This window comes from Protopterus annectens, chromosome 10.part0 (assembly GCF_019279795.1).
Source record: "Protopterus annectens isolate FY-2018-M chromosome 10.part0, PAN1.0, whole genome shotgun sequence".
Classification (NCBI taxonomy): domain Eukaryota; kingdom Metazoa; phylum Chordata; order Ceratodontiformes; family Protopteridae; genus Protopterus; species Protopterus annectens.
The window spans coordinates 1,615,630,922-1,615,647,111 of NC_056744.1; the positions used below are offsets into that span (position 1 = coordinate 1,615,630,922).

At 38.9% G+C, this 16,190-nt stretch overlaps 1 protein-coding gene across 3 annotated transcripts in view; it reads right to left on the reverse strand.

The window, feature by feature from the left end:
• Positions 1–8,297, reverse strand: part of LOC122813794 (CD276 antigen-like) — a 361,991-nt gene extending 353,694 nt beyond the window's left edge. For all 3 annotated transcript variants that reach the window (XM_044086302.1, XM_044086300.1, XM_044086301.1), the window contains exon 1: positions 8,164–8,297. The gene's annotated coding sequence lies outside the window, so the exon portion shown is untranslated. The remainder of the gene's footprint in view (positions 1–8,163) is intronic.
• Positions 8,298–16,190: the final 7,893 nt, after the last annotated feature.

Consider the following 16,190-nt stretch of genomic DNA (forward strand, 5'->3'; position numbering starts at 1 on the left):
TAGGAGGCTTCTTATGCAACACATTGCTTATGTACCATATAACTATGGTGTCTGTAACAACTTGTAGATGTCCTGGGGACCAGAGATTGTTGACAGCATTTATAACTGCTAAGACCTCTTTTATGTTTATGTGTTTTGGTCTGTCTTTTTATTCCTATAGACACTACTCCCCAAGTGAAGTATTTGGCATCTGTTATGACTGACCATGCTGGAGAAGGAAGAGAGAAAGGAAGACCTGGATTCTGAGAAATCAGATGTCTCCACTACAAAATACCCCTTTTCACAAACCCCAAAAATGAGAATCTAAAATGTCAGGGATGCTGATTCTGGGACCATAAGGATTTCAGACACCACTGGATTTTTCTTAAATGGAGTCTTACAAGAGGTATCATGACTATCATAGATGCCATGAGACCCAGAATCCTGAGGAATCCAATTGCTGAGATGGTAGTCTGAGTGGAAAAGCTTGACTCTTGAGTCACTCCTGCTGCACACATAGAAACCACAATGGTAGTAATTCCCTGTGCAAAACACCAGCCAGGGAAGTTTCACAGTGGGAACATATATTCCATGAGGTAACTAACACCTTGTCCTCTATGCAATTAACAATGGGTAAAGAAGCTCAACAGGAATGTTCAGATGTCTCAGTGGCCCTTATGTAAATATATTTACCGGTCTAGTTGTTGGAGTGCACCTTTTTCCTGATATGCATGTCCTTCTCCTGCATAATCCTTCATCTAGTAGACAAGATTCATACAGTAAAACTGTGCAGGTAACTTACCAGAACAGCATAGGAATGACTAGGTCACTGTTGCCGTAGTCTTTACTACTGGGATTTAGCCACTAGGTGTCCCGACACATCCAGCCAGACTTGAGAGAGCTAAGGATTCTTCTCCCTTAGCCTAGCCCCTTCTACATACAAGCAAGTAATGTGTAAGTAGGGTATTTGCATGTGCCGTTTTGGTGCTTTCTTGTCCAGAATCCATGGGAAGGGACTTTGCTGTAAAACATCACTGTGCAGCCTTGGACAAACAGGAAGCACTACTCCATTCTCCAGGAGTTGAAGAGGTTATAAAAAATAAGGGAATTATGGAAGTTACCCCATTTACTGTCCAGAACTGAGCAGACCCAAGGCCTTAAGTACTCAGGGCAAAGTGGGAGAAGGATAAATAGGATAAATGGGATAGGAGTACTCATCCCCAATCCAACAGGGGATAAAGCCACTTTGGAGAAACAGAGGGCATGGAGGGTGGTAGCTATTCAAACATTTACTGTTACAATAAATATCTTACAGAATTGTATTATGTTCTTCATTCAGATCATTGTTGCGGTAGTCCTTACTACTGGGACAGTTCCCAGAATGTCATGGTGTACGGGCAGTGGAATGAGAAGACTGGGTGGGATTCCGCATGCCTTGTAGAATTGTCCAAGCTATGCCTACTCTAGCTCTAGAGTCAATATCCAGACTACAGGGTTTGGAGAAGGTGAGACCCAGTACCTATATGGTAGCTTCCAGGATAGCCTGAGTGTCAACTTCTTTTAAGAATGCCACAGTGGTTACAGTGTTCCATGATTCGGTCTACCAGGAGTTTTCTCCAGAATAAGTAGTAAAACTGAATGCACAATGACGCCATTTAGAAATAGTTTGCTTGGTCACTTGTTTACCTTCTGTCAGCAAAGGAGGTGAATAGTTGGTTTGTTTTCCAAAACTCCCTGGTTACGTGTACATAGCATCTAAGTTGCCTGTCAGTATTCAGGATGTATAGGATTCCTTCACCTTTATTTTGAGGGTTGACTGGTGGGCAAATGATATGATACGGCATGGGCTCTGCCTCTGCTTTGTGCTGTGTAAGGACAGTGCACTGGAGTAAGGCAGGGAACTGAAAATTATTCAAAGGGACAGGTAAATACTAGTAACTCACTGTTATATTGACGAGTACCACGCACAGTATAAGTAAACTGTTTAAATCCAGGAGAGGGCAACACAGCTCACTAAAAGTCAAAACATAAACAAAGTTACTGCTCTTAATATCCTACGTATGTGCTATCACACAAAGTTACTGCTCTTAATATCCTAAGTATGTGCTATCACCACAGACATATGCAATGTACAAGTTTTAGACCATAAGTCTCTGCTCCCTGTCACACAATTGCCCCATTAATTCCCTATAAGATGTAGAAACAATTACATACAGATCAAATTATATCACATTCTGTAGGCATAACATCTACCCCTGACTGATGTAGATATACCTGCACATATATTTTTGCATATGCAAACTTCCCATTATAAAACAGACTTCACTGTGTACACCTTATAATGCTATGTGTATGGACATTGTTGTCCCTGTGTACTACTAGTGCAGTTCAGAGCTGCAGTGAAGACTATCCTGGCTTCAGGATGCAATGGCTAATAACAGCTCACAATGTAGGCAGGCTCACATGTAAAGAAGCAGATAAACAGCAATTAATGAGATGGCAATGTACTGGGTGGCCACGGTGGTGCAGCAGTTACCATTGCCACCTCACAGCAAGAGGTTCTCCGGTTTGATCCTCGGCTGTGGTGCCTTCTGTGTGTAGTCTGCATATCCTCCCTGTGGTCGCGTGGGTTTCCTCTGGGTGCTCCGGTTTCCTCCCACATCCCAAAGACATGCTGTAGGTAGACTGGACACACTAAATTGGCCCTAGGTGTGAGTGTGTGTGTGCCTTCTGTGGAAGGTTGGGTGCCGGGCTGGCAACTTGACACTGTAAAACTCCACTGCCAATCATGAGCGGACAGTGATCCGCTGTGGCGACCCCTAACCGGGAAAAGAAGAAGAATGAGATGACAATGTACTCATTTACAAAAATACAGAATAAAGCATGTAAATAAGCCTCACTTTCTGAACTCCATATTTTATTTCTGACTAACATTTAATATCCCATTTAAAACAGGGCAACATGAGAGCTACTGAGTCATGTTCTGCTAGAAAATGATGATGATGTCTAACAGTATGCCCTGCTGATGTTTCAGACCAATAAAGTAATGTTCATGGTGCTGTAGGAGACATCATGTGAGGAGGATATTGTACCCCATATGGATCGGCCTGTGGAGTGGTTTACAGCACAGCTGAAACCTTTGCAGTGTGCACTGAGATGTGACAGATGAGGGACACTCTAACCCTTTTTTGTTGGTATAAGTGTTCAATCCACAGTGCAAATGTGCACAGCATGAAAATGGAACGTCTACTCCATGACAAACAATAGAGAGACATACAAGTTGTTCTGCTGTAGCAATATAAGAATGCATCTGGTGTAAGTTTTATTTACAATATATTAATGCATGTTGTGGTGCCACTCATGATGACTTGATCTGGTGAATGTCATGCTCTACACAGGTTCAATTCCTTTAGCACCAAATACATACATTACATCTGTTTAGATTAATTTGTCATAACTATAGAACCTCAAACTTGCTGAACTTCAGTAATATAAACACACAGTGAGGTGGACACCATGGTAGTTTTCAATTCCCTGGCAAAACACAGCCAGTCAGCATATAGCACTTATATCCTCAGTGACGATAACATACGTGATGTAGACTTGAACTTTAGGCTTGATGGGTGATGTGACCTGCATGCGTACAGGCATTGTTTTATAGCAGGCGGACATACTATCTGACAGCCCCACATGTATTGTTTTATAGTAGGCCAACACACTGACAGCCCCACATGTATTGTTTTATAGTAGGCCCACACACTGACAGCTCCACATGTATTGTTTTATAGTAGGCCGACACACTGACGGCTCCAATGTATTGTTTTATAGTAGGCCGACACACTGACAGCTCCACATGTATTGTTTTATAGTAGGCCCACACACTGACAGCTCCACATGTATTGTTTTATAGTAGGCCCACACACTGACAGCTCCACATGTATTGTTTTATAGTAGGCCCACACACTGACAGCTCCACATGTATTGTTTTATAGTAGGCCCACACACTGACAGCTCCACATGTATTGTTTTATAGTAGGCCCACACACTATCTGACAGCTCCACATGTATTGTTTTATAGTAGGCCCACACACTATCTGACAGCTCCACATGTATTGTTTTATAGTAGGCCCACACACTATCTGACAGCTCCACATGTATTGTTTTTTAGTAGGCCCACACACTGACAGTTCCACATATAAACCCCATCCTACTTCTCCTACTTTGTCAGAGTGCAGTATTAGCACTGACAAAATACACTCAGTAAATGGTGATTCAGCGTACAGTGGTTCTGACTACCAATGACCAGTGTGTACAACAGTATCAAAGTAATTACAGCTCTGACTGTGTACCAGACCACTTGTGGACTACAACACAACCCCACTGTTTGGAATTTAGTGCATCCTGGCCTTTCTGCATCTCTCCCTGTGTTTCTCATACCACTTGATACTCTTTCTCAAACCTCTTTCTTGATCCAGTTTTTATCGCTATTATTTTTATTATTATTACTATTATTATTATAAAACATCATTCCAAATCTATCCACATCCTCTAAATAATACACATAACTTAAATGTGTTCCTCATTTACATCTGCTGCCTCTTCATAATTGCCATATACTTTTTATTTTAGTAACTCTCTGCAGTCCACACTCCTTTTACCAAATGTTTTTACTTGCGGTGACATCTTACACTTCAATAACAACTCCTCTAACCCCTTCATTTTACATAGAACTTTTCTGTATTCTGCAATACTGACATCCCACCAACAAAATTCTACTAACACATAATAGTTTTCCCAGAAATCTCAGTACCTTTCATCTTACATTCTCACGCAAACCCTTGAATTCTACTTAAACCTACTGCTTTCTTTTCTAACTGCTTTACAATCATTTCATCTTTGTTTTCTTTCTCTTCTAAAACTGAATCAGCAAAAAATCACTTTTGGTACTTCACAGCCATACAACACCCACCTAACATTCTGTAATTTACTCAAAGTCTCGCATAATTTTATTAATACAACAGCTAAATGTAAAAGACTTATTGAGAGCCCCGTTTTCTTTTTTTTTTTCCAGTACCACTCGCTTCTTTACTAGCTCGGTCCCTCTGTCTAGCCAATCAGTACAGGTCCTTTTCTCCCTCCTTAGTGTCCAACCTTTTCCAAATATTTGTTCTATCCATCCCAAGCAACCCTCACTACCTTTTAGCACTGTTTCCACATTTCATTGTGCTTAACATTATCAAAATACTGTCCTACGTTTGCACTAATAGGAATTCCACAACCCAGTTCACATCTTTATTCCTTCCTGCCTGCAATCAGTTTCAGAAAACATCCTTCAAAGCTCAAACATCTTATTCAGTCTCAGACACACTATCCTGGTCAAGATTTTACAACATGAATTTATCAGCATTACAGGCTTTCCAATTACTTACATCACTATCTTCTCCCATAAAACCCCAAAATACCCAATATATTTTTCATATCATACTCCAAACAACTTCTTGCTTAATACACCACAAATATTTAACATACTTATTATTATTTATTTACATTTTGTCAATGGGGTGAATCCTGCAGAGCGAGTGACTATTTCGCCATGGGATATAGAAACAGACCATGACAGACAGTAGTGGGTTATAAGATGAAAATGTTATTTTTAAATACATATATAATGGATATAAATAGAAATTATAAAGTTATGAATGCAGAAACTTCATAAAATTAAGTAAATGCTGAAGGCTGCAAAAATATACACTAAGAAGAAGAATTCAAGTGGAAAACAATATTTATGTACAAAATGGAGAGGATACAGACTGTCTACAGAAAAATACAGAAAAGTACGTAGCACTCTGCTATACTGAACTGCTCTACAGTTACTCATTCCTGTGCTCTATTAATTCACTTGTCTACCAGTATTCTAATTCTCAGCCACCTGCTTATATAGAATAACACATTTTCCTTACCATACTTAACATCTAAATACCTTAAAACTGCATTTCTGCTAGCATAAAAGCTTAGATGTCTGGCAGATGGACTAAAGGTTAAGACTATGAGCTGTAGTTCCTGTGGTGCAGGGTTTGATTCTCTGTGACCTTGAGAGTCACTTAACCAGATGCTGCTCCTAGGTCACCCCTAAAGAGACACAGTGGCCTTACCTGGTTAACAAATACTCTTTTCATATTTTAAAAAATAGTCTTCATTTTTTTTTGTTTTCGTAGACAGGAGTATAAGGAGATGAGGTGCATGGCAAAGGGAGACGTGGCGAAGGATAAGGCATATGAAGAGTTGTATGAAAGGTTGGACACTAAGGAGGGAGAAAAGGACCTGTACTGATTGGCTAGACAGAGGGACTGAGTTAGTAAAGATGTGCAGCAGGTAAAGGTGATAAAGGATAATGAGGGAAACATACTTACAAGCGAGGAGAGTGTGTTGAGCAGATGGAAAGAGTACTTTGAGGAGTTGATGAATGAAGAGAATGAGAGGGTGAGAAGGCTGGATGATGTGCGGATAGTGAATCATGAAGTGCAATGGATTAGCAAGGAGGAAGTAAGGATAGCTATGAAGAGGATGAAGAATGGAAAGGCTGTTGGTCCAGATGACATACATGTGGAAGCATGGAGGTGTTTAGGTGAAATGGCAGTGGAGTTTTTAACCAGATTGTTTAATGAAATTTTGGAAAGTGAGAGGATGCCTGAGGAATGGAGAAAAAGTGTTTTGGTACCGCTTTTTAAGAATAAGGGTGATGTGCAGAGCTGTAGTAACTACAGAGGGATTAAATTGATCAGTCAGAGCATGAAGTTATGGGAAAGAGTAGTGGAAGCTAGGTTAAGAAGGGACGTGATGATTAGTGATCAGCAGTATGGTTTCATGCCGGGAAAGAGCACTACAGATGCGATGTTTGCTCTGAGAGTGTTGATGGCGAAGTACAGAGAAGTTCAGAAGGAGTTGCAATGTGTTTTTGTAGACTTAGAGAAAGCATATGACAGGGTGCCTAGAGAGGAGTTGTGGTATTGTATGAGGAAGTCGGGAGTGTCAGAGAAGTATGTAAGAGTGGTACAGGATATGTACGAGGATAGTGTGACAGCGGTGAGGTCTGCGGTGGGAGTGATGGATGCGTTTAAGGTGGAGGTGGGATTACGGATGTGTTTAAGGTGGAGGTGGGATTATATCAAGAATCAGCTCTGAGCCCTTTCTTATTTGCAATGGTGATGGACAGGTTGACAGACGAGATCAGACAGAGGTCCCCATGGACTATGATGTTTGCAGATGACATTGTGATCTGTAGTGAGAGTAGGGAACAGGTGGAGGAGACCCTGGAGAGATGGAGATATGCTCGGGAGAGAAGAGGAATGGAGGTCAGTAGGACTAAGACAGAATATATGTGTGTGAATGAGAGGGAGAATAGAGGAATGGTGAGGATGCAAGGAGTAGAGGTGGTGAAGGTGGACAAGTTTAAATACTTGGGATCAGTAGTTCAGAGTAACGGTGAGTGTGGGAGAGAGGTGAAGAAGAGCGTACAGGCAGGATGGAGTGGGAGGAGAAGAGTGTCAGGAGTGATTTGTGACAGACGAGTACCAGTAAGAGTGAAAGAGAAGGTCTACAAGAGGGTGGGGAGACCAGCTATGTTATATGGGTTGGAGACAGTGGCACTGACAAAAATCCAGGAGTTAGAGCTGGATGTGGCAGAACTAAAGATGTTAAGATTTGCACTGGGTGTGACGAGGGTGGACAGGATTAACAATAAGTATATTAGAGGGTCAGCCCAGGTTGGAAGGTTTGGAGACAAAGCCAGAGAGGCAAGATTACGTTGGTTTGGACATGTGCTGAATAGGGATGCTGAGTATATTGGGAAAAAGATGCTAAGGATGAAGCTACCAGGTAACGGGAAAAGAGGAAGGCCTAAGATAAGGTTTATGGATGTGGTGAGAGAGGACATGCAGGTGGTTGGTGTGACAGCAAGATGCAGAGGACAGGAAGAAATGGAAATAGATGATCCGCTGTGGCGACCCCTAACGGGAACAGTCGAAAGATGATGATGGTTGTTGGTAACCTTTTTACCTGAAAACATTATTTTCAATTCTTTATAGACTTTTTTTATAATTTAATCCACTGAAGTAGACAAATGATAATTTTGTTTTCTTTATGCAGCATATAATGTGTTCATGTAATTTTATTTTTTATACTTACCTTGTTTTTTCAAAAATGTTATATTGTTATTATTACTTAGGTGTTGTTTATGCGTCATTATCTTGTTTAAATATTCATATGTTGTTGTTACTGGAGTTTGTCACCCAGAGCCTCAACTGAAAAGTCAGAGTTTCCTGTAAAGAAAAGCAATAAATAAATAAATACATAAATAAAAATACAAAGGCTACATATATAGAGCATTAAAGATAGTGGTAAAGCAAAACACTTTTGCATTTCCGATTAGAGAACTTGAATATGCTTAAGAATACATTCATTCTGGCAGTTAAAGTGATGAACTTTCCTATAAAATTCCATCTGTCTCATGTACCTGGCATGTACTTTCACCCCTTCATTGCCTTCTTTAGCTTTTCTGCTATTATTCCAATTTTCCCGCTTCTGTCTCCAACGCTTCCCTTCTCTTCCTCCTCAGAAAACCTTTCCACCAGATAACTCTCCACATTACACATATTTTCAAATCTCCTTAACACCAGCTTTCCTCATTTCTTAAGTGTATCATCCATGATCTAACGTGTTTCTTTCCAAAAAGAAAGGACACATCTGTTCCTTTTTACCTCCCACTCTAAATTCTTGCCCTCTTCGGCTTTACACCTTACCTTGTCTTATTGTAAACAGTTCCCCTTTACCTCATTCAAAAAACTTCTTCCAAATATTTTAATTATTCCATCCTACTCATCTCATGGTCCCATCCTTATCATTTTCTCCTTAAATGCTGCTCACCATCCTATCCAAGAAATATGACTCATTTATATATAGTCTAGCCACAGGGTCTCAAGATATATTCTATACTCTTCCTTCCTTAACAACCAAGTTTCCAACTTCAATAACCCTCTCCTGACTTTTCTTTCCTCTACACTTCCCAAACTAACTACTAAGTGAGCAAGATCTGAAAAATATGTAGTTTCCTTCACATACTCAGCAAACATTTCCCCTTCTGTGCATAAAACGTAATCATACTGTACTAGTGCCTTTATAAATATTTCCATCCTATCTCACTGCTTATTTTAAACCTACCACCTCCATAGAGGCAGACAAGATGATACATACATGTATAGATAAATAGATAAGTAGATATTATGACAAAGGTAGACTGGTATTAGTCTCTAGAGTCAGTTTTTATCAATAATATTCACTTTATTTTATAGAACCAACCACCAGTAAATTCTCCACCATTAGATTTGAGGAAGAGGTAAACCAAAACAAGATATACAGTTCACATTCACTGTAGTTTATTCAAGGCTCCATTTTGTGCACAAAGCTGTTGAAAACAAAACAATCCTTACAATAAGTTGTAAAGGACAACAGTCCAGCAGATTTTCCAGCCTAGGCACACTGCCATACTAGTACACTGTCAAAACAACTCCTTCCATTTTGCCTAGATTTATGGAAATACCAGGGCTCTTTCATTAGGTCAGAATACTCATTCAGACTGTCCAGGACGAAATAATGAGCAAGCCTTCTTTCTTAGACTAAGAATGTTCTTTCTAACTTTTGCAGTTACACTTCTCTTCCCATGTATCTAGGCTGAAACTTCTATAGTCCACTCCACAGGAATATGGAATACAACTCATTGCATTAGTAACTTTCCTAACAGGCAGCTCAAGGCAGGCTGTTTTCAATCTAGTCTCTTTCTGACCTTGCCTTTCTTCAAGGAATGCTGTGTATTTCCTTTCAGTAACTGTTCCTTTGGAATCACAACCCTTTCTGTTGAGTATACAGAAGATATGTTTTTTTAGATCTCTCAAAAGTCTTTGACACCATGTCACATGAGAAACTTCTGACTCAAATATCCTCTCTAGGCCTTTCCAAACCAACCCTTCTATGGTTCTTTAACTAACCATCTGAAAGATATTAAATCAGTCAAATGGCCATCTTTTCCTACTTTAAGCATGTGTTCCTCAAAATTATATTCTCGGTCCACTGTTCTTTAACATGTTCATCAATAACCTATATACCAGCTCTCAGCAAGCTTGCCTTATTCAATATGATGATGATTCAGTTCTGATCTGCTCATCTGACAGTCCACTACAACTACAACCCATGGTACAAGATGCCTTTAACTCAGTTGAACTGTGGCTACATCAAAACCAACCTTTACTTAATTCCAAAAAGACTACACTACAACTATTATTCCAAAGTCCCATGCCAATGAAAAGTAAACTCATCACACCTCTAAATAATACAGCTATTGAAGTATTACCCATACTAGGTTGGAGTCATCATAGATAACAACTTAAAGTTTGATTTTCATACACAAAAGTGTATAAAAAAATCAAAAGTTAGTTCTGCTACATAGAAAAAGTATATATCCTTGCTCCTAGAAGAATCACCTTAGCTAGCTGTTATCTTTTACCCTCTCTTCTCTATGACTCACCTATTTTGACTAACATCCAGATCTCCCTTAAATCACAACTGGAGCAATGCTGTAATAAGATAACTAGATTTGCAGCTAACCTGCCACATAGAGCTGATCACTTGTCTGCATTATCTAGTGTTAACTGTTTAGAACTCCCACATCAACTAGCCCATAGACAACTTCTTCTAACCCATAAAATGCTATATAACCCCTCCACCTGCCCTTCTTTCTCCTCAGTACTTCATCACTATCTTCAAAATTGCCCTTTGCAAACTCCAGACAAAAACCTGCTTGAAACCTATAAACCAGAAAATGTATGGGACAAAGTCTATACCCACACCGCAAAGCTACACTATGGAACTCTATCCCAAATTCAGTCAGAACTACATCAGGCCTCCATGTATTTAAGTCCTCTCAAATAATCTCATAACAGGCATCTCTGCCCACACACCTCATCTGTATGACATCAATAAATACTTCACATTCTTTTTAACCTCCCATCATAGAATGGATCCATACCCTTTCAATATCTGTCCTCTCCCCATTCTTACAAGGGACTCTTATCATTTGTTTTCTGCTAGCATAGTGAAATCTACTGCTAATACTTTTGTATATACTGATTGTTATATTTAATTGTATTTTTTTATTTTATTATTACATCACTGGTATCTCCTCATGTTGTATTGTGTCCTATGTATTCCACTTTTAAATTTTATGTGTATATGCTTTTTAATTACATCTACACTGCTGTTTTATTTGATGTTACTTAACTCTCTGGAGTTTTTCTCCCCAGGCCTCCACTGAAAATGAGTCCAGGCCTACACTGAAAACGAGTACTTATTACCCAGTCAAATTTTCCCAGTAAGCAAATGTCAATCAATAAAGAAAGCAAGAATAAATACATATCCCTGAGTGTTGTCCAGTTACACTCACCGTACTACATTAGTATCTCTTTTAGCATAGTTATGTCCTCCCTTCAAAAGTTATCCAATTCAGCATGATTGCTTAAACTTGTAATATATTTTAGGCACCTACACTGTGTCACAGTGGTTGCTGTCCTTACTTTTTCTCCTTTGCAGTTCTTGTCCCAGTAAGTCCTTTGCTGATTTTTTTATTTTAATTGTTACTCACACAAGTGTGATATTTGTAGGACTGTATGACTTTCTTAAAGATGACGGTCAAGGAAGCTTATAGAAAGCTATAGAAAATCAAATAATAGGTGTTATATAGTGTTAGTACAGTTGGGTCTTTTAAAAACAGTAAGCCAGTTACAGAAGAAACTGTAACAAGTAATATAGCTACAACTACAGCAAAATGGAAACATTCGGCATAACCACTATTTCAGATCCAATGCACATGCTTATATGTTTCAAATTCAGTAACAAGCATAGACTTTTAGTGATAGATAAAAGCACAATGCGATCAGGTTTCAAAGCAGTTAAGTCAAGTATATCACTATGCAACAAGGTAAGAAAGGTCATCGTTTTATAGCAAATAATGCCTACAAACATACACAAAAGAAAGAAAGACTACTCCACTACTATATATACACATTTACGTTTTTAACAATATAAATGTGTTAAAAGAAATTAACTCTGGAATATCAGTTAAACAGCAGCTGTTGTAAAAGTATATTACTCACTGCTGAAACTGTTCATATGCAACATATGCCACCCTGCTACACACACGACTTTCAACTAGTTCAAATACAGTACAGATAGCTATTCACTTTCAAAAGTTAGACATTTGTTTTAAGTACCAGCAATATTCCTAGTTTGTACTATACTGTGTACTGTAGATTACTGGACTTCATGCATCAGTAGCCTGAGCAGGCTATAAAAGCCAATGTCCTGTTTACAGAAATGCTGTACAGGCTAGCACACTGACAAATATGTTGTTTTACTGAGTACTGAGACTAGACTTTTACAAAACCATTAAATTTAGCCATACACACTATCTATATCTATTTGTGATTTGACCACTAAAGAAGCTGTTTAAAATAACTGATAGAGCACAAACACAGCATGCCAGCATTTAACAGCCAAACTGGTATACATGTATGAGAACACATTCATGCTCTTCTGACATTAAACAAAAATACAAATTCACTCATGCAATTAAGTTACAGTTCAAATGTTCTCGCAAAGCATGCACACTCCTGCAGGATGAATTAGATGGGGTACTAACAAGATAGCTTTTTGAAGATGGTGGCAAAACAATAAGTTTTATATGGTGCAAAGCATTCTGGGAAGTGTATCACAACTGTGCAAAATTTGTTAGTTGAGGGATGATGGCTTGTTCCACCTCTGAAGGTTGGCATAGCACACAGATGGCCCAAAAAAAAAGCAATCTGTAAGATGTCCGTTACTCAATGGTCAGAGTCTGTACCACTGGTTATTGCTATATTGAAAAGAGTGTCTGCTATAGATATTTCCCTCTTAAGTTTCCTCAAATCTCTAATACTCCAACCAACCAGATCTTAAGCTAAACTTCCGTCATTTTTCTTCTTCTACCCCCTGTCATTTCAATAAACTGTCCTACTTTTTCATTTACGCACCCACCCAACTTTTATCCCCCCAGTACATTACTCAATCTACTCCCTAGTTTTAGTAATTACTTGTCCTCTTACCTTCACATCACCCCCTTCTAACTACTCCCTAGTTTTAACATATATATTTTACTCTTTACATTCACTCATTCTTCTGCTCTTTCATTTCCCATCAATTTCATTCTTAATTGCTCCACATCTACAACACTACTATACTACACAATTGTATCATTATCCCTCACAACTCCTGTCTTCCTTACACCTTATCAACAGCTACCACTACATACAACTCTCAATTCTCACCCAGTCATTTCCCAAACACTACACATCTATAACTATTCATAGCCCTTAGTCTCTTCTTAGCTATTACTGTCCACTCCTTTATTTAAGATAAAGTATTACACCCAGAACAACTAAATTAACAAGCATTCCCCTAGATCAAGGTTGAATTTCAAACACCTTTATATATTCTCCCTGCAATGTTTCAGACTAAAAAATGTAGTAACATCCATCTAACCCAGGTCCTGCAAACACTCAATACAATCACATCACAAAACAGTCATCCTTCAAAACCATATGGTCTTCACATATACACAGCTAACCTTAGAAGTACAGAGAAACAAACTTACTGTTGTGCATGTCTGGGTATCTGACCACTCCCCAGATATATTAGTAGCCACAGACATTTGGCTTAAACAAAAATTAAAGGATGAAAAGATCTTACTGCTGGAATATAACACCTTAAGAGAATCCATTAAAATGTGGTAGGGTGGCCATTATGTCCAAGAATGCTTTAAACATCTCTAGGTCTCTCATAAGCTCATCCCCGCTCTTCAATGCTGAAATAATTAATTATAGTATCCTTGTAAAATAGTATTCACAAAAGCCTTTGCATTATAGGAGCTTACTTTCCCCAGGAAATAGCACACTTGCTGCTAAAGAACATCTGTCTTGAGCACCAAGCAACATCTCACTTGAGACAATCACTTAGAAGACCTGAATATTGACTGGCAAACTAATGGCAGTAATAGTACTTCTAAAGTCATTAATCTATATGGTTTCACTCAGGTCATTTCAGCTTCTAAAGTACAACAAAACCTCAGAGAGCTTATACCTTAGAATGGATTCCCTCTAATACCTCAAATAAAATCTTCTCAACAGGTGCTTTACCCAATAACACAAGTGATCCCCTGCCCACATTGACAATAAGGCATCATAAAACTAACCAAAATCAGCACTGGTACAACCTTGCTCAAACTCTCATCTCATAGTATGGACCACGTTACTGAAGCAGTAAAATCAGTCAACCGACAGGCTCTTCAAACCCTGCCACTCGAACTTGTAGCAATGTTCAATATTATTTTTCTAAACATTCAAAATGAACTAGCTCTAATAAGAACAAAATAAACAGAATCCAGCACCCTGGCTTTCAAAAAGTACTAAATTACTCATGAAATAGAGATATAGCCCCCCCCCCAAAAAAAAAAAAATGGAGGCAAGTTAAAATCATGGCTGCCCATCAAAACTATAATGTCTCAGAAATTCCACTAAAATAAAATCCAAACTGATAAAAAAAACTGCTATATTAATATACAGGGAGCAATTTATAACAACCCCAAAGCTTTTTTGATTTAAAACCCAGTACATCAACACAACCTATACCTACTTCATCTAACCATACTGACAGCATAGCCAGCAAATTCAATACCCTCTTCATACAGACAGTAACCTCTCTTATTAACTGCTTGGCACAGGCAGACACAGGTTCCTCTCCTCTCTTGTTAGCCCCCAAAACACTTGCACTGAAACCAGTCTCAATTTCTACAATCAAAAAAGTATTACTAACTTTAAAACCTACTCCCCTTGCCTGATAATAACATACCACTGGAGCATTTAAAAACTGCTGCTGATGTCCTAGCTTTTCCTATCGCTGTCCTAATCAACCACTGTATCACTGTCCTACCCCTATGGAAAAGATGCTACATTCTTCCTCTCCATAAAGGTGGATACTCAAATGAGCTCTCAAGCTTCAAGCCTATAGCCATACTGCAAGCCTATAGCCATACTGTCTCTCCACTCTCAAAACTTCTGCAGAAGTGTATCCAATCTTAACTCCTCAGCTTTCTCACTGACAACTACCACTTTTCCCTTACACAGCACAATTCCCATCCTTTTTGAGGTGCATGTACAACTCTCTTTAGTTTTATAACATTTGTTAACCAATATCAAAAATCTGGGAATGTAGTTTCAGCACTTTTCCTAGATTAGTCCAAAGCTTTTGGTATGGTATTCCACCAGGAATTGCTTCAGAAACTAGCTTGCCTAGAAATACATGAAACTTCACTATTTTGGTTCTCCAGTTACCTCTCAAATAGGCAACAGGCAGTAAAATGCAAAAAGACATCTCTTCTTTCCTTGTCATTACAATCGGTCTCTTTCAAGGAACCATTTTAGATCCCCGGTTTGATATAGTCGTTAATGGTCTCCACCTAGCTTCTAAACAAGCTACTATCATACAGTACACAGATGATTCAACAATAATTTGTTCTGCTAAAAACATACATAAATAAAAACAACTCACCCAAGAGTTTCTCCACCATACAAGCCTGGCTATGCGATACACAGATGCTCCTTAACCCTAAGAAATAAAACTGATCCTATTTTCCCCAAAGCATCCAAATGACTACAAAAATAATTTAAAAAAAAATCACTTCCAATAACACCACCAACACAGAACTATTAAATCAAACTAAGCTTTTAGGAGTCATTACTGATGAAAGCTTAATATTTTTTTTCATCACATAAAACAAGCAATAAAAAAACACCCACCAAAAGCTAGGTGCAATCTAGATTCATAGACTGTTACCAGGCCTTTCTAAGCCTAGCCAAGATTTCCCAAAAGAATAATGATGTCCTGCTTCCAAACAGGACATGGAGGGCCAGGCATAAGGGACATGGGTGTCAGGCCTGGTGTACATTTCCTATTCCCCACCCACTTGTCTACATAGTGCTTAAACTGGGTAATACACAAACTCAGCTTCACATGGATGGGAAGCCTGTTCCATAGGAGAGGCACTCTCTGGGACACATCTGTCTCTCCAGCAT